The sequence below is a fragment of the Protopterus annectens genome, chromosome 2.part2, assembly GCF_019279795.1.
Source record: "Protopterus annectens isolate FY-2018-M chromosome 2.part2, PAN1.0, whole genome shotgun sequence".
NCBI lineage: Eukaryota > Metazoa > Chordata > Ceratodontiformes > Protopteridae > Protopterus > Protopterus annectens.
In genome coordinates, this window is record NC_056730.1 from 61182635 (window position 1) to 61201965 (window position 19331).

A 19331-nucleotide genomic window follows, 5' to 3' on the forward strand; every position below is an offset into this window, starting at 1 on the left:
GGTCTCCAGTATATCTTATGGTATCCCCAGGCATGGCTGTACTCTGTGGCCTCCTCATATGGGCCATGCCTGGTATACCTTTTGTGGGAAGCATTCTATGCACAAACCACCTCATGTGAATGCCCTCAATAAAGAACAGCAGCAACTGTACTGTGACATCCTTCCAGAAAGCTGAGCTCCTTGTCACTCACTCATGGTCAGTGAGCACAGGCATCCTACAAAGGAAACTCATTTCTGAAGCTTGTAGTATCTGTAATAACATTCTCTCACTAACTGCTCATAGCCATGGGACTGAATGGAAATGAAGAATGTTGCAAAACTGTGTGTTATCATGTGTCTTATTATCCACCCACAGCCTGGTTCAGTGTCGTATTATCCAACCACAGCCTGGTTCACTGTCTTATTATCCAACCACAGCCTGATTCAGTCCCTACGTAGTGCTGCTATTGCATCCATCAGCTGGTCATTGTCCTGATCCCTCTACCTTCCCTTGTAAATAAGATACCACATAACAAACTTCTTCCTCTGAGATAGCAGCTCCCCTCACCTAAAGCCATTCTTTTCTGGAAATAACCACACCCTCTGATTTGGAGACACTAAATGTGCATCCAAACTAATTCAAACTCACCAGCAAGTTGTTCCAATGTGAACTAGAGACAACAGTGACTAGTAAACACGGCAACATCACTATATATGAACAAAAAATATGCCATCTTTAAGTTCCCACATTTGGCAGCCTTCTAATCTTGACTGTGCCTTGATATTCTAAGAAACTCACAGACAGGAGGGAAGGCACATTCACTTGGTGGAGGTTCTAATCATATCCAAACTGCATCTGACTTTATGCCAACAATGCAAGCACTACTTTCACTCTTCAGATACTGGGACTAAGTCACACTGTGGCAGCAGCCCTGGGAACCTTCACTGTTGTAACTCTCTCATAAGACATTCCAAGGTATGTCATTATATGGCTTTTCTAAGTCCAGATAACCTATGCAAACAGTACTGGCAAATTCCCATGACACTTTCCAATAGCAGTACAAGGACAAAGAGTTGATCGACTGCTACATAGTCAGGGTAGAATTTGTACTGCTTCTTCTGAATCAGAAATTCAAAGCTGATGCATTCTTCTTTCTAGCTCTCTGGCACATGCTTTTCAGTGAGAGGCAGATGAATAAGCTCCCTCTAAAAACGAAACGCACTTTTCTGTTCCCCTTTCTGAAAATGGGAACCAGTACTCCAGTTTGAAGCTCAGAGATATTATGCTATCCTTCTACAAAACAGTGAAAAATTATGCTAAACATGATACCCAAAGAATCTAAAAATAATACAAATGAAAATAAAATTTCAAAAATAACAGTATTGCTACACAAAACTCATGCGTGTTGTCTACTAAATAAAACTTCCATTCAAAATTCTCACAGTGTTACCGGAGTTCATTTATAGCCCCCATTACTGGACTCTTTCCCATATAGTTTATGCACTATAAAAATAATTGGCTTAAATAAAATCTATGGTTTACTTACCACAAAATGTTCATAGTGGAGAATAAACTACACTCACAGGAGTTTACAAACATTCTTCATATAATGCAAACTCAAACTCATGGTGTTTGACATGCTTGTATAATACTTTCTATTTAAGACCTCGGCATTCCGATATATTCTTGGCATATCCGCAGTCTATAAAAATGTTCCTTTGTCTCCATTGTGCTATTGTAATTTTTTTTTCTTTCTTAAGCAACGTCTTTCTGCCAAGATGTTAGTTATTTGCCTGCCAGTTTAGTCTCAAAGAAACATGCTTGCCAGATAAATATTTTAATAACCTTTTGGGATTATTTAATCACTTAAACTTCACTGGCATTGCACTACATAAGAAATTATACATACCAATACAGTTTCTTCATTTTGTGTAAATACAAAGTATGTAACTGTCTCCTGTTTTCATTTATAGGTAATCTGCTCTATCAGTCAACTGCCTAACTGTTTTCCATTTCCCCATATTTTTTGTGCTTGTACACAAAGACAATTTAGTTTGTTGCCCCTTGAACAGTTTTTTTTTATAACCCATCATATCCAATTCTTGCAAATTCATTGATTTAAGTCTTTTGTCATAAGGCACTAAAAGAGCTAACATAAACATAATATCAAACATACTTAGACCAAATCTACCATTTGTGCGTGTAAAACTGGTCTACAAATGGGGTTTAATCTACAGCTCTGTATCACAGTAAAACAGTTTGACTTATTCTGGATTCAAGCTCCTATGAGGAACATATACATTGATAACTACACCTCTCAACTAACTTTCCAGCATTAAAAATCACAGCACTGGTCTTTTAAAATCAGAACCAAGGGTAAAGAAAGATACGTTCTTTCTTATTTTTAAGAAATGAATGCCTTTTTAGTACATACAAATATAATTAGTGATAAGGGAATCTTATTTAGAGACTTAGTTCATCCATCTAGCCATCATCTCTCTCTTTCCAGTTATTTAACAATGAATGTACCGTTAAACAGTTCTGTCTTTATGAAGTTAGCCAATAAAACCATGAGGAGCAAGGGTAAATCTGAAGACAAAGATCACCGCAGCAGAGAGGAACATTGATACCATTAAGTAAATAGAAGGATATATTCATTTTCCAGTACTTGCTCTATGCTATTCAGAGTCATGGAGGGAGCTAGACTCTAAAGGGATGAGAGAGACAGTGTCACTTATAGATGAAATGTCAAATTGCTGTCCAACCACAGTGTGTGTGTGTGTGTGCAGACACGCATATAATCACTCACACACACACACACACACAGACCTACCACTGGTCAGTTTTAGCAGGTTGAAAACAAACAAAAACCTGTCTGAATACAATCAGCTCATGGTAAAAAAAAAAAAATCAGTAACTAAATATTAATTTTATTTAAGCAATTTTTGAGCCACAAGAGAGCCTTGCATTCACAGCGGGATTCTTATTTTACCATGTTAAATCCCCTGAGAAGTCAAACAGCTGAAGCTCAGTGGAGCTTTTATTAAATTAATGAGTTGGAATTGAGTCTTATATTTCCTACTGCTTTATACAAAGCAAGCACTTCCTGATGTTTAATTATACTTGATGACTAGAAGTAAATAATGACTTCAAATGCTGGAACAGGTATGGCATTACACTTGTACCTCTGTCTAGTCTAAGACATGGAATCGTTCATTTTAAGCATTTCCTCCCAGACGTCTGACCGACTCTGGTTGCCTTGTATTTTTATTATTTTATCTTGCAAATGTTTTACTCTGAGCACGTTCTCAAAGCAAATCATATGCACAAAGAACACATTTTCCTGGCTTTGCTCTAACACATGCAGCCTCTTTGCATATAAATCACTTTCTTCCATTTTTGCACAAATTTTTCAAAGTGATTTCTTAATTTACAGTTTTTGCAGACTTATTTGCCAACTCCATAAACCAATTTTACTTTTTATTACTATCCATTACAAATGGCTTTGCTGTTGGCATGCACTGTAGGTATCACAGGCTTCAATTTACTTTTTCTGCTGATCAAAAAAAAGATAAAACAGAAGAATATATACAAAGTACTGGTTTGATTATAATATAGCCAGTAACATTAGGAAGAAGATAAAAATTTCTGCTATTACAATAAAAAATTAACATCAGAATATTTTGGAGGGCTGGTACATGTAACATAACAGATCTCAAACTAATTCTTCCCCATCTAGCACCCATCATATCATCACTTGGACCCCCATGTAATACTCTCTTATAAGGAGTCGAAGACATAAAAATTTGCCCAGTATGGACCCTTTTAACACACACTATTGTGGTAGTGAACACAGCAGGCAAGTTAAAGGTGATGCAATCAGAAAGGTAGGGTTTGTAGTTTGACCCTCCTTTGTTTACTTCTTCGGTTTCATCTACTGAGGCTAATCATCTGTAATCCACCAAAGGGTAGCCCTGCAATGGGGAAATCCTGACACCCTCCCAGTTAATAAAGGGCATTAGGCAGTCATGTGCACTCCCATCTCCCCACTTCTTCACTCATAATGTTAGCTACATCTGACTTGCTGGCTCAAATTAATCAAACAGCATACTGGCTTACAAATAAAAGCTTTTGAAGCAGTCAGTCATCCCCCACTTGTCATATTACCACGGCCATGCTTTTCTGTGTTACACATTTTTTTTCAGGTTGCGTTTTCAAATGCCATCCAAATTTACAAGTTTCTTAATTCTTAAACACTGATGAAAAAGTTTATCCAGGTACCTACAAATGCAATAACCAATCTGGCACTTCTACTGTAAAAAATACACAAGCTGTGCACCGCAGCCTTAGAGACATTAAGTTCCATTTTCAAATAAGTCTTAATAATAAAATCTTGTCACTGGGTATATACTGCGTTTTTTTTCCCTTTTTCTTGGAACCCACAAGACAATAATTTCAGCTCAGTTTTGAAGGTGGCAGTAAGTGTGTGTGTTTAACACATTCTGTCACTGTCTGGAAATAGGTTCACTAGCTGAACACAAGCAGTCGTGCGTGACCACAAAAAAAAATGCAAACCGAGAAGATGGTTGGGAAGAACAATGTCAGCTCATTTAATGTAATTACAGTGTCATAAAAATGTCTTTACTCTTTCACACAATTAAGGCTTATACTGCTATATCTTAGTCCCTACATCATTACAACTATTTTAACAATCACTCTCATAGCCTTATTACTTATGCACTGTGTCACTTACTTGAACTAAAATCTGCCATACAAAACAAATCAAAACAAAATGTCTGCCATTTCTTTTAAAGGAGTCACACCACACCACATAAAACCCATCTCAACAGTACAATAAAGAGATTTTTATAGAAAACATTAAACCTGCATAATAAAAAGGACATTCTTATCCACCAACAGCAGGGAATAAGATCAAAGTGTAAGCTCTTTATGTGTTGACAATTTTATTAATCCACACTACTGTCATTAATGCTACAAAATCATAGCATAATGCCAACAAAAAAAAAATATTAAAACACCCACCCATCCATCCTCAATCCCTTTTTTCCATTCTTGCACATGGGCTAGGGGTGTCACTAACAGTGACAATCATCTTGAGGCAAGGTGTATATTAAAATATCCAACACTGTCCAATTAAAAAATGTGATTGTGTGTGTATATATACTCACACATGTATACCTTTATATAGGCATTCATACACAGACATACAGGTGTACATACACACACACTATAGATACACTTGCGTGCGTTTGTGTGTTAGTATATGTGTGTGTATGTATATATATATATATATATATATATATATATATATATATATATATACACACACACACATATATATATATATATATATATATATATATATATATGTGTGTGTGTGTGTGTGTGTGTGTGCGCATGTGTGTGTGGTTCCCCTACACAAGATCAAATGAATGGAAGCTTGAAATTCATAATCTCGAGACAAGAATCTCGAACTTCCATTCACTCGAAATTGTGAATGGGAGCCTTAGGTTTAAAAAAATAAAAAGTTAATAACTTATTGCAGGGGGCCAGATCCCCCTGTAACCTAGCAGTTTAAATGTGAATGTTCCATGACCGCACTACAGCGGAGGAATGGAAAATCTTCCGTTTTGCGCTTGCGCGTATAGCGCGTAATGGGAGATTTCCCTTTCCTTCACTATAGTGCGATCTCGGACTAGGTATATTTAAGTAGGGGGGGGTGCAGGGGGGGAACCCCCCTGCGAAAACATTTAAAAGGTGTTAATTTTTTTTTTTTTTGTCCCTTTCATATGTTCGAGTTTCTCTAAATTCGAGATTCTGGTTTCGAGTTTATGACTTTCAAGTTTAGAGAAATTCGATCATATAAAGGGGAACCATGTGTGTGTGTGTGTGTGTGTGTGTGTGTGTGTGTGTGAATATATATATATATATATATATATATATATATATATATATATATATATATGGGTCTACTTCTCTTGTTCGAAAACACACTTTTTCGAACAAGCGAAACACTGAGACCCACTTAACCGAAAGCACTCTTTCATGAAAATCAGTTTACTGAAGCATGGTACAGTGGGGATAAGGAAATATACCTTTTCCCCACAGTAGTGTGATCTCAGAGTTAGTATATATAATAAACGGAGGTCCGGCAAAGAAAAACACATTTTTGCAATGGGGCAAGCCGCCCTGCACCCCCCACACCCCTGCTACTTATATATACTAACTCTGAGATCACACTACAGTGGGGAAAAGGTATATTTCCTTATCCTCACTGTACCATGCTTTGGTAAACTGATTTTTGCAAAAGTGCACTTTCGATTAAGTGGATCTCAGGTTTCTCTTGTTTGAAAAAGTGCATTTTCGACCAACAGAAGTAGACCCATATATATATATATATATATATATATATATATATATATATATATATATATATATATAGACACACACAGTATTATGTTTCTCATGGCTGAATCTGTAATAGGACCATTTGGATCAGCACTCTACTTTGTATCTCTGTCTCTCTCTTTCTCTAGAAATTATATATATATATATATATATATATATATATATATAAACTCACAGGGAATAATGGTTGTGAACAACAAAGCTGCTGGCTGAGAATCCTACAAAATCAGTAAAAGAGAACTAGGCACTGTAGACAAGCTCAACTGAGACTTCAGAGTAATCAAGCATTTATAACTTGTTTAGAAATCAAAACTCCTGTACTGAAAAACAAACAGATGAGCGCCTTTGCCCTTAAAAAGAGCTTCATAACTCATCTAAATCCAGTTGATATGACATGCATTATTTATCTGCTTTAACACAGAGATCACTGTCAATTAACTCGAGCTATAGCCAGTAAATAAAACATACACACTGCCCAATAAAACAATGCATCTTTAATCCTTCAGTGTAGTACTAAACTTTTAGTAGATAGTAGGCAGTAGCAGGCCACAAAACCAACATTGTCTAAAAAAGAACACTTCTTTGCTACAGAGCTATATACATGAAATAGAAAATGCATAATCTAAAGAAGCCAAAAACAATAAACCAGTCGGCTCTCATCCTTGTCTTACTGGACACCTGCCACATGGCATCTCCCAAAATATTCGTGCATACTTTAAAAAGACCTCTAATTCCAGTACCTTCACATAAATCCAAACTTGAGTAATCCAGACTATGAAAATGGATGAAGTGCCAACAAATACTTCTTCAAACTATTTAGCCTACAGTAAAGTGAATGGGAAAAAGCATCCTTAATATCACCGTTTCTCAACACTCTCAATCCAAGTCTGCAACATGTCATTTGAAAGGTTCTGCCTCATTACACATACAAATATTGTCTCTCAGTTATGTCCAAAAGTGTAATGTTCCTGTGTTGATGAATTAACACGTCAAAAAGGCTTTCAAACCTTTACTTGCATATATCACATGGACTTCATAATGGATGACAGTGTTTAAGATTTGAAACATGTATACTGAAAAAGAAAAAGATGCAGTAAAAAAGCAAAGATGCATGCATAATTTCAACATCTTCAAAAACTTTACATAAAACAACCATACACATATCACCATTATAAATAAATCAAAAATAGAAGTTAAACTGCACCCTGCCCAGCACTGCGTGCACCAAGTGAATCTAGACAGAGTGTTTTTTTTTCAGGTGAAATCCAAGTAAAGCTTACAGTTTTTTTTAATAGAAATCACAGTCTAACATTCTAAGACATTGTACAGGACTACATTCAAATTTTGAGATACTATTAAACTGGCCAAAAATACTGATATTCTAATTTGATAAACATGCTCTCATAACCTTTGACCCTTCATTACTCTTGTCATAAAACTATGAAAATTGACATTTTTGCTGATTAACATTCTGAACACATCTGCAAAGATCATATAAAATGTCTTTTTGTATTACCATATGACAAAATATTTAATTGCCCTGTATAATTATAAAAATTAGAAACATGTTCGCATCCATATACTCCACACAAACATTGCCAAATTGTCAACTACTAAAGTAGAACACCACAATCGAATTAGAACCATGCAACAACCAAAACAGCAAAATCCAAAAAAAGATAAAATATGTCTTATTAAACTGAAAAGAAAAATACTTTATTGCATGAACAATTAAAAAAGTATCAAAAAACACACACATCATCATCAGTAAAAGTCTCTAGAATACAAATACAGGCAAAATCAACCAAACAAAATTGTGAGCACACGTCAAATGAAATACATGCATTTTGATAACACAATGACCATTTGCAATATTTATCCTTCAAACTGTACCATTTCCCTGTATTGTACATATTACAAGGTATTCCATCCATCAATCCATTCACAACCCTTTTATCCCATTTTTGTACATGGGGTTGGGGTGTCAGTTCACCAGTGATAACCATCTAGAACTAATATTCACACCACCAGGTGGGCTAGTTCAGCCATGGTTGTTCTTCAATACCGCGCGCACACACACACACTTATACCCAGTTTAGTGTAATACACGTACTGTATATCTTTGGAATGTGGGAAGAAACTAGAACTCCCAGAAAAAAAAGCATGCAAACACAAGGGGGGCATGCAGACTCCACACAGAAGGCACCCCAGCTAAGAAGTGCACTAGTAAAATGTGCCTATACATTAATATGCAAATGCTGACACTGCTTGTCTGACTAATCATCACTATCCGAGTAGTACCATTATATCAAATTTTGTAAATTGCTAACACATTTTATTGCTTCTACTTTTACAAAAAATACTAATTGGCATGTTTTGATAAAAACCTTTGTTCAATTTGGGGTGCAACTGAAGTGGATATAAGGATCTGTTCTTTAGTCAGTTATCAAAAACAAGAATGCCAATAAAATCCCTGTAAAATGCACACAATAGTATGTGAATAGAATACTTAATAGTAATCAATGTCACATCATATTTATTTTGTACAGCAGGCAGACGTCAACTATAAACCTCATGATTGCGTGAAATATGTAAAAAGATTAACAAGCTGAAACAAGAACAAACAATGCATATCCTATCACGTGCGTGTGTCTGTGTATATATATATATATACATTTATTTGTATATATATATATATATATATATATATATATATATATATATATATATATATATATATATATATATATATATATATATATATATATATATATATATATACATATATAATATATATATATGGCATATGCACACAAATTGCACATACATGTGCAGCCATGCACCCACAATCATATTTCATATACAAGCATATGTGAACACACATGAGGCTACCACACAGAAAGACACAAACTGAAGAAAAGGAAAACAACTCTGTTACAAGATAGGGACAAAAACTATTATAGGTGTGTTAGATGAGGTATGATTAAAGGCAGAGAAACAGAAAGGTAAAATAAGTTGATTGAGGCTGCTGCAGGATAAAAATTAAGAGAGTGGATAGTTTTGCTTAGTATTCATAAAGCTAGGAAATAATAAACACTAACAGTAACTATATGGACTGGTTGTAGTTCAATCAAAGTTAAAACTAATCCTGAATGACATAATGAATGTATCCTGAAAGGCCACTTAAACTTCAAGGCACACAAATTGGAATGGCATGATGGGTTAGAGGCCAGAAACTTTCAAGAATTAAGGGAGGCTATATTACACTTTAAATAAAGCATGTGAGGCACAGAAATAAAGTAGAAGGCAAATACATACCACAAAACAGTAAGGAAAGCAGAGACTCAAACTACTGACATACAAGCTTGACCTTAAAAGTGTAGGGAAGCAGGCAGTAGAATCATTACCGAAACTACAGACCATGCATATCACACTAAAAACTGCACAACTTTAAAATGACAACAGATGATAACGAAACCTCAGGAGACCAAAAGAGTAGATGTAGGAGAAGGCTTGTTTACGTTTTCACAATGTAAAGCATTCATTACAAGTAGTAGTGAAATGCAGTACAGGTTTAGTTCTGGGAAATATCCTCTTTAACTTTAAAATCTCTGTTTTTATAGAGCCTCTTTTCTTTGTGGAGGAGGAACGTCTGGCATGCCTTTGAAAGGGGGCAATGTATGGAAATAAAACCTGTAACCGTGGTGAATGATATCCAACACCCATCTGTCTTGAGTAATTAAATCCCAATTTTCTTTGAAAAGAGACAGTCTTCCTCCCAAAGGAGCTGCCAGACGAGAATCTACTGGCAGCTGAAAAGGCAGGTCATTGGGTCTGTTTACGAAAGGACTGACCCCTGCCCTCACCAGAAGTCTGAGCAGGTGAACTCCCTGTTCTAGGCCTAAAAGAACCTTGAGCTCTGCCCCTACCACATCTAGACCTACCCTAGACTGGGAATCATAAGCAGGATATGTCCACCCCTTAGCAGGCCAATTTCTACTAAACTTCGGTGGCTGCACCTGCAAAAAATCTTTAACAGTTTGCATAGACTTAGCTTTGTCCTCCATTTTCTTTAAAACTGCTTCCACAGGCGAACCAAACAACACATCAGACTGTAAAGGAGCATCCAAAATCCTTGTCTTAACATGCTCAGCTAAATTCTGATCCCTCAACCAGGCATGCCTGCGAAGAACAGAACTAGTGGCAGCCACCCTCGAGGAGGCCTGTACAGCATCAAAACCACATTGCAAAGAATGCTTACCCACTTGTTCAGACACATGAACCAAATCCAGCAACTCTTTACACTCAATACCTTCCGCCAAAGCATCCACCTTAGATTTCAATTGTGAAAGGAGATAATTTTGATATTTTAGCATGTGAAACTGACAATTCAACGCTCTCATGGCTAGAGTGGAAGAAGTATACACTTTCTTTCCCCACCTATCCAAAGCCCTTGCCTCTTTATCAGTGGGAACAGGATTTTTAACCACAGAGGCCTTAACACCTTTAGGCCCCTGAGAAACAGTTTCTGGGTCCGCCCTAGGACTCTTAAACAAATACTTATGAGCTTCGGGCACCCTATAGTACCTATCAGGTTTAACAGGAGCAGGAGGCAAAGAGTCAGGGTTCAGGGAAGCCTCTGCAAAAATATCTTCCACCACATTCAACACAGGAGGTATAGCTAAGGGCCTATGCTGGGGTAAAACAAGAATTCCCTAAGCCTTTTCCTGCAATCAGAGTAATCCTGGCCTTCCCATTTAAAGTGCTCCCTCATGGAATGCAGAGTCTCTGAAAATGAGAAATCCTCAGGAGGAGAAGCTGTAGGAGTAGAATCATCCACATCAGAATCAGAATAAGGAGGATACTCCTGCAAATCTTCCGCAGAAGACTCAGAAGCCTCTGAACACTGTTCAAAACTATCAAACTCCGGTTCCACCCTAGGCCTCTTATCAGGAGGGCATAGAACCTCTAATCATAGTAATCAAATCTTCTGCCATTTTAAGCATATGTTTCTTAGGTACAGAACCCGAAATGCTAGGAGAAGCCCCCAGAGAAGCTGAACTTGGCCTACCTCTCAAAGAAGTTTTGGCAACAGAAGGAGAGGCTCTAACTACCTTGGGAAGAGAGGGAAGAACAGTTACCTGAGAAGCCCCCTCAGCCTGGCCTACCTCCTGAGAAGGCACATCCTGTAACAGTAAAGTTTCTGCCTGAGACTCCATAGAAACTCCTGGCAAAACCTCTGGCTCCACTGAGCCTTCTAAAGAACCGACGTCCGGGACTGCCGGTTCATCAACCCTAGGCTTCGCTGTTTTGTCCTTGCGCTTCTTGGCCCAAGCGGTCGTCGGAGCATCCGACGGCATTTTATAATTGCAACGCTTCCCAAACACTAACCTGGCACAGTCTAACCTCCTCTTAATAGTGCGTTTGTTAAACCTAGCACAAGAGCGGCATCCAACAACGTCGTGCTCAGGCCCTAAACAAGGTATACACAAGGTATGGTAATCCCTATGAGGTATCTGTTTCCCACAAGAAATACAGTTATTCACTTTTTCTGACATCCGGTTAAATACTGAGGCAAGAAAAAACCAAAATGTTCCCCAATGGGGTACTTAGCCAACTCTGATTCGGTCTGAAACTCCGGTTTCGGAAATATTTCAGAACGCCAACCTGCACTCGCAAAACTGCTTCTGCATCGGACCATGCGGCAAAAAAGACTGAGGATATGACGTCGGTCATGCGCATTAGTACCCTGACGTACTGACGTCAGTCTAATGCGCCCTGACCGACGTCAGCCATATACTCTGGTATTCGGGCCGACTGGACAGCGGACTACCCCAATAGTAAGGACTGCAGCAATGTGGAACGAAGAACATCTGCACAACTTTAAAATGACAACAGATGATAACGAAACCTCAGGAGACCAAAAGAGTAGATGTAGGAGAAGGCTTGTTTACGTTTTCACAATGTAAAGCATTCATTACAAGTAGTAGTGAAATGCAGTACAGGTTTAGTTCTGGGAAATATCCTCTTTAACTTTAAAATCTCTGTTTTTATATATATGTGTGTGTGTGTGTGTGTGTGTGTGTGTGTGTGTGTGTGTATACACATTCAGCCAGTTTCAAATGGCAAAATGATGTACAGGACTGACAGAAAATACTGTATGTTACACTGATGGCGAACAGGGACTGAAGATGTTCACAACACTTTAACCAATCAAACTACAAAGTCATAGTAGTACAATTCAGAATCAGAACTTAACAAAATAATTACACTGAGTTAAAATAACAACAACAACAATGGGAACTGAAAAAATACATCAGAAAACCTCAAGCATAGGCAACAAGTAAGTGAAGGCAGCTAATAGGAGCTTTGAGCACAACAGAATGCAGAGGGACAGGTATTTCCAACAGAACCTCCCACACATACACGCACATTACTATTCCCTTCTGCTGAAGGAGCTCATGTAAACTTGTGCGAGTAGTTGGTGGGACACCAGTTCCTCAGTGGTACACACCGGACAGAAGCAGTCCACACAAAACAACTAAAATGATGGCAGATTTGCTTTGAAACCATGCAAAGAAATAAAAAAGGAACTGTGTCTACAGCCAGGGCAAATGATGGGAGAATGACAGATGCTTTCCAGTATAAAATGTACAACTATGAAAACATCTCAGGTGTAGTGTAAACCGTTTCACCAAAGAAACCTGTAGGCATGCTTTTATGAAAGAATGAAATACAAGTTTGCCTGTAACATTAAAATGCTCCTTACAGAGAAATACATAAAACACTAGTGGGTATAGAACTTGCACAAAATCTCAAGAAAACATTTTCCTTTGTAAGATAAAGAATAAAAAATGTTTTAAGAAGGTTATAAAATTGAAGATGCAAACTCATGGACCTTATTTCATGAGGTAAATGTTCACTAAACTTTGCAACTCTTGTTTTTGCAATATTGTTTTATTTGCCCTATCCCTAGATGAAATGCACAAACTGTACTATACATCTGTTGTATATAGCAAAACATATAAACACATTCCTACTATTATCTTTAGCATTGCTCACAGAAAAACTAATATAAGTCTGTTTATAGCATTATACTTTTCTTCTGCCTGCATTAATGTGATAAACTCTATACATTTTCTCACATGAAATACAGTGGAAATGATACAGAAGTCATCTAAGTTGGACAACACTACACTGCTCCTAAGATATGTACAGGACAGCATTAGCATTCAACAGTATTAACACTCAGTTTAGTATACACAGAAACAGTAATAGCTATCACTTTCAAATATTGTAATGTCATAAATTGGAATTATTTTCTTACCAATCAAGATTAATATGAGAATGCATACTTTGCAAATTCAAATATATAACTTATAGGACCCTTCCATAAAAACAGGACATCATAAAGCATTTCTATAATGAATTCTTAAAGGCTGCAGTCCTATCTGTGCCAAGTTTCTCACCTTTTGCCAACTGGCTCCAAACAGGCTTGCTGTTCTATGAACCTGAACTGGGTTAAGTGGGTAAGCACACAAAGAATGGATGAAGTTTCCTCAAAACATGCCATAAAGTAAGGAAAATAAGGAGGAGCTACTGTAACCCCAATAGTTGTTTCCTGACATTGATGTAACCCCAATAGCTGTTGCCTGACATTGATGTTATAACATACAATATTACAGTTTTCTGTTACAGTCAGTTCCATAAAACACATACACATATCAATACATTATATGAACACTGACCTGTCAATTCAAAGCGCTTCTGAGATATTCTGGACCCAAGTCATGAGGAATGACTGCACATAACAGTAGTAAATTCATAAATAAAAGGACACCATCCTCAATGCCATTCAATCAACCAAATAAATCACCAGAGTCCGATATACAAGAACAGTTCCTAATTAAAAATGTAACATATGTAGTCTAAAATTAAAGACAGTGGCCAAGAAATCCAGCTTACTGTTGGAGAAGAAACCTTCACTGAAGGCTTTCCCATATGTTTATATAAAATAAATTAAGGGCATTATTGGATATTCTATTACCGATTCATGCAACCATTCTGTACAATCACCAGCATACAAATACTCATGCAACAAATTTGAAGTTTATTCTTGTACGACCTAAATGAAATACTATGCAAAATGGGGTTTTCCTTAAAGAAAATGCTGCATTACAGAATGACTGTGTGAGAGCCACAAGAATGGTCACCCTGGAACAACACTTCTGGGAAGCGTATGCTACTTTGGAAAACATGTTTTTGGCAAGGGGTTACCCAAAAGAGTTGTAACTGACATTAAGGAGGAAGTGGTGAGGTAAAGAATTACTACATCCAGATACTCAGTAACAATGGTGCTGGTATCACTGAAACTGAAAGAAGACAACTGGTGATCAGTGCCTTTATGGCCAACTTTAACTAAGACCACCAGACTATATGATGGATACTTAAGAAGAATTGGGATTTATTTAAAGGAAACGGGGAACTTCTACAACTACTTCCAGAAGGCTTTTTTGGTGGTTTTCAGAGGGGGGGGGAGAACTTAAAGATGACGTTGGAAGGTACAATACTTAATTACAATGTAACCAGTAACATCTGTAGAATGACCAAATGTGGGCAATGCTCTTTCTGTAAGTGGATCAATGTGGGTGACTCTTTTTGGATAAAAAAAAAAAACAAAAAAAAAAAACATGTTTGGGTTAGAGGAAAATATGCTTGTAACAGCAAGGGTGTGGTTTATGCTGCTCTTTGTCAGCTATGTCCATCATTTTATATTGGAAAGACTGATCGTGTCTTGAAAAGATGTATGAACATCTCTATGATATACGAAAAGGTAAATCACAAACACCATGGTTAAACATGTAACAGAATTCCATGAGCATTATTTTTATTTTGCAGTTGTTGAGCAGATCCACCAAGGGGCTAAAGGAGGCTTTTGGCACTTATTTCTAGAAAGAAGTGAAGTGTTTTGGCAGCTGGTGTTTCAAGCTGATGTTTAGCCAGGCATTAATGAATTTATTTCCATTTCTAGTCTGGTAAAATTAAAGGCTTTTGAAAGATAAAGCCACTCTGCTTTTAAGGGGGAGATGACTGAATTCTGACACTTTGAATGGCTGCTGAGGAGTGATGTCTTACATAAATTCTTGGCCCTACTCTGATGAAGTTTTGTGGTGAAACAAAATGAAAGTGCTTATCTTATTTTAAACAATTTTTATTAAAGAGTTTTTTAATGGTCCTACCTATTATACAACATTTTTTGGAGATTTGCATTGTGTTGAGACCAGGGTTTGTAAGCTTTTAAGCTTTTGTGAGTTTTACTTCAGTTTGTGACTGTATGTGTGTTAAGCAATATAGTACAACTTTTGGTTGGTTTTAGAAAGATAAAACCACTCTGCCTTTAAGGGGGAGCTGGCTGAATTCTGACACTTTGGCTGCTGAGGAGTGATGTCTTACATAGATTCATGGCCCTACTTCCTTTGATTTATCTGATGAAGTTTTGTGGTGAAACAAAATGAAAGTGCTTCTCTTATTTTAAACAATTTTTATTAAAGAATTTTTTAATGGTCCTACCTATTATACAGCATTTTTTGGAGATTTGCATTGTGCTGTTCTGAACAGACCAGGGTTTGTAAGCTTTTAAGCTTTTGTGGCTATTACTTCAGTTTGTGACTTTATGTGTGTTAAGCAATATAGTACAACTTTTGGTTGGCAAATACCTGTGGTACTGCAGCACTTTTTCACACACAGTAATTATACAGATTTTTAAACTACAAGCTTGGGAAAAGGCACGCCTAGATTCTTGAGCTCTGTTGTCCTGACAAAAGACAAAGGTTGCTAGCTATTAGGCTGTTGCTGAAATTTGCGTGGTATTCCACATCCCTCAGCCTGACCTTCCCTCTTCTCTCTCATAACTCTGTACATTTCCCTCTCAAACTCTACTCAGCTCTGATCAACACCTTCATAATATTTATAAAATTAACAAAAACATTGGCAAACTTCTTTATAAAAGCACAGTGTCCAAAGCCTGGAACAATCTCCCACCAAATATTAGTAACATCAACATAAAACTGTTTCGGAACTGAACTTAAAAACTACCTTCTTAATTCTAGCCCCTGCTCATGCCAGGACTCTACTTAATCTCCACTACACACACCTCTCTATACCTCTCTTCACTCTAAATCTTTCAGCCTTCTACTAGTTATACTCTGTTAACAACATTATTATGTATTTAGTACCAATCTAGCTGTTTTCTGTAATATTATGAAATATTAGTGTGAACCAAAGTCTGATTTTTCTCTAAACTCTCATAAGCTGTTCACTCAGCATTTTATCTTGTATATACTTTTCATGTAACTTCTGTTACTGCAAATGTGTGCAATGATATAACTATGCAGCTTTCTTGTTTTTTGAATGCATGATATAACTATGTAACATTCTTGTTTTTTGAATGTATGAAGGTTAATATTTTTTTTTTCAGGAGCTTTTCCTTTGGGTCTCCACTGAAAACTGGCCTTTTGCTCAGCTGGACTAATCCAGTTAACAAATGAAAAATACATAAATTAATAAATAAAAAATCTACAAAAGGTGACAGGGAGAAATGCTGGGATACTTGATGACTGTAGTTGCCATCCTGGCAACAAGTACCTGCAAACGGCAGAGAAAGTACAGTTGTGTACACCTACCATAAATGTAGATGTTCGAGTGTCTTCACTGTTGCAGTCATGACTGTAGGGTTCTCCCCTGCCGGCAGGCAGCCCTCGGTCGGCCAGAATCCCAAAGTCTGGGTCCGGCGTCGGCTGTTCAACCCTGCTCCCTGACGTCAGAGCGCCAGGAGTATAAAGCTGACAGCCGATGCCATCTTCTCCAGTTTTTCTTGCCCCAGATGTCAGGAGTTCCAAAATGAAAATGGTCCCATAACCTTTGCAAATACACCTCAGAAGAATGGTGAAAAAAGGAACCACACAAAAGTAAAAATAAGAGGGGACAGGAGGGAGGGAAACCCAGACTGCAACAGTGAAGACCCTCGAACATCTACATTTATGGTAGGTGTACACAACTGTTCTATGTTCATTGTGTTTCACTGTTGCAGTCATGACTGTAGGGTAGAATCCCAAAGCTGAAAGAAAGGGAGGTGGTCATAAAGAAGAAGGGGCGGCTAAAAGGCCCTGCAAGACTGCAGAGGCAAAGCCTGCCCTAGACATAGAGTAGAGAGGTAAATTGTAGTGCTTAGAGAAAGTATGCACTGAACTCCAAGTTGCAGCTTCCAAAATGTCCTTGGTAGGAACTCCCCTGAGGAAGGCCGCAGAAGTGGCAGCAGCTCTGGTGGAATGAGTCCGAATGCTCCCTGGGATTTGCTTTCCATGGTGTGAATAACAAAATCTGATTCCATGAGCAATCCATTTAGAAATGGTTTGTTTAGAAATGGCTTTACCTTGGGAACTTGAAGCATAAGAAACAAACAATTGTTCTGATTTTCTGATGTCCTTGGTTCTGTTCAGGTAAAAACGTAGCTGTCTATGTACATCCAAGGAATGTAAGATCCTTTCCCCTTTATTTTGAGGAGTGGGGAAAAAGTTAGGCAAGTGGATAGTTTGATTTAAAGCCACTTTGGAAACCACCTTAGGCATGAAGGTAGGATTAGTCCTCAAAGATACCCTGTCTTGATGAAAAATAATATAAGGTTCCACCGCCATAAGGGCTTGTAACTCTGAAACTCTCCTGGCAGAGGTTAGTGCTAACAGGATAGCTGTCTTCCAAGATAAAAACTTGATGTCAGAAGAAGTGGCAGGCTCAAAAGGAGGCAAGGTTAGTTTTTCTAAAACATAATTGAGATCCCAAGCAGGAATAGGAGGAGATCTAGGAGGTCTTAAGTTCTTAGCTCCTCTGAGGAACTGTCTCATGAGCTGGTGGGAAAAGATGGGAGGGTCTGTATTATAATGAGCAGAAATAGCAGAGGCATGGATCTTAATGGAAGAGAAAGAGAGACCCTTATGTAAGAGATCTGTCAAGTAAATTAAAATTAAAGTAATGTTAGGAAGAGGAGGATCAGAATCCTGAGCCTGCATCCAGGAACAAAATCTCTTCCATTTTCCTGCATAAGATTTTCTAGTGCTAGGACGTCTGGCTTCTAAAATGACATCCATAACCTGCTTGGGTAGGAAAGAAGAAATCAAAGGTCCTGGATTAACCAGGCCGCCAGGCTGAGAGTTCTGACATGAGAGTGTAGAACCCGACCCTGATGCTGGGACAGAAGGTTCGGAGACTGAGGTAAAATCCAAGGGGGCTCCAGGCATAGGTTTTTTAGAGGTGGATACCAAAACTGCCGAGGCCAATTCGGAGCCAACAAGATTATCATCTTGGGTTTATCCTGTTTTATCTTCAATAAAACTCATGGAAGAAGAGGTAGAGGCGGAAAGGCATATCCCGAGAGGTTCCTCCAACTGAATGACAGGGCATCCACTTTCCAAGCTTCTCTGTGGAAAGTTCTGGTGCAAAAATTCTGTAGCTGATGATTTAGATGGGATGCAAAGAGATCTATGTGAGCACATCCCCATACTGCTGTTATCATCCTGAATATTTTGGTGTCCAGCATCCACTCGTGTGGATCCGAAAGGTTTCTGCTCAAACTGTCTGCCAGTAAGTTTTGTTTCCCTGGTAGAAACTGAGCTTGAAGATCCAGATTGCAAGCTAGAGCTGAGTTCCATAAATCCATGGCTAGTCTGCAAAGGGGGTAGGAATGAGATCCCCCTTGCTTGTTTATGTACCACATAACTGTGGTGTTGTCTGTCCGTATTAGTAGTTGTCCTGGTTGTATGAGATTCCTGAAGGCCAATAGAGCTTTCTGAACGGCTAACATCTCCTTTAAGTTGATATGCAGGTGCATCTGATCCTTTGTTCAAAGGCCCTGCAGACAATTGCCCTG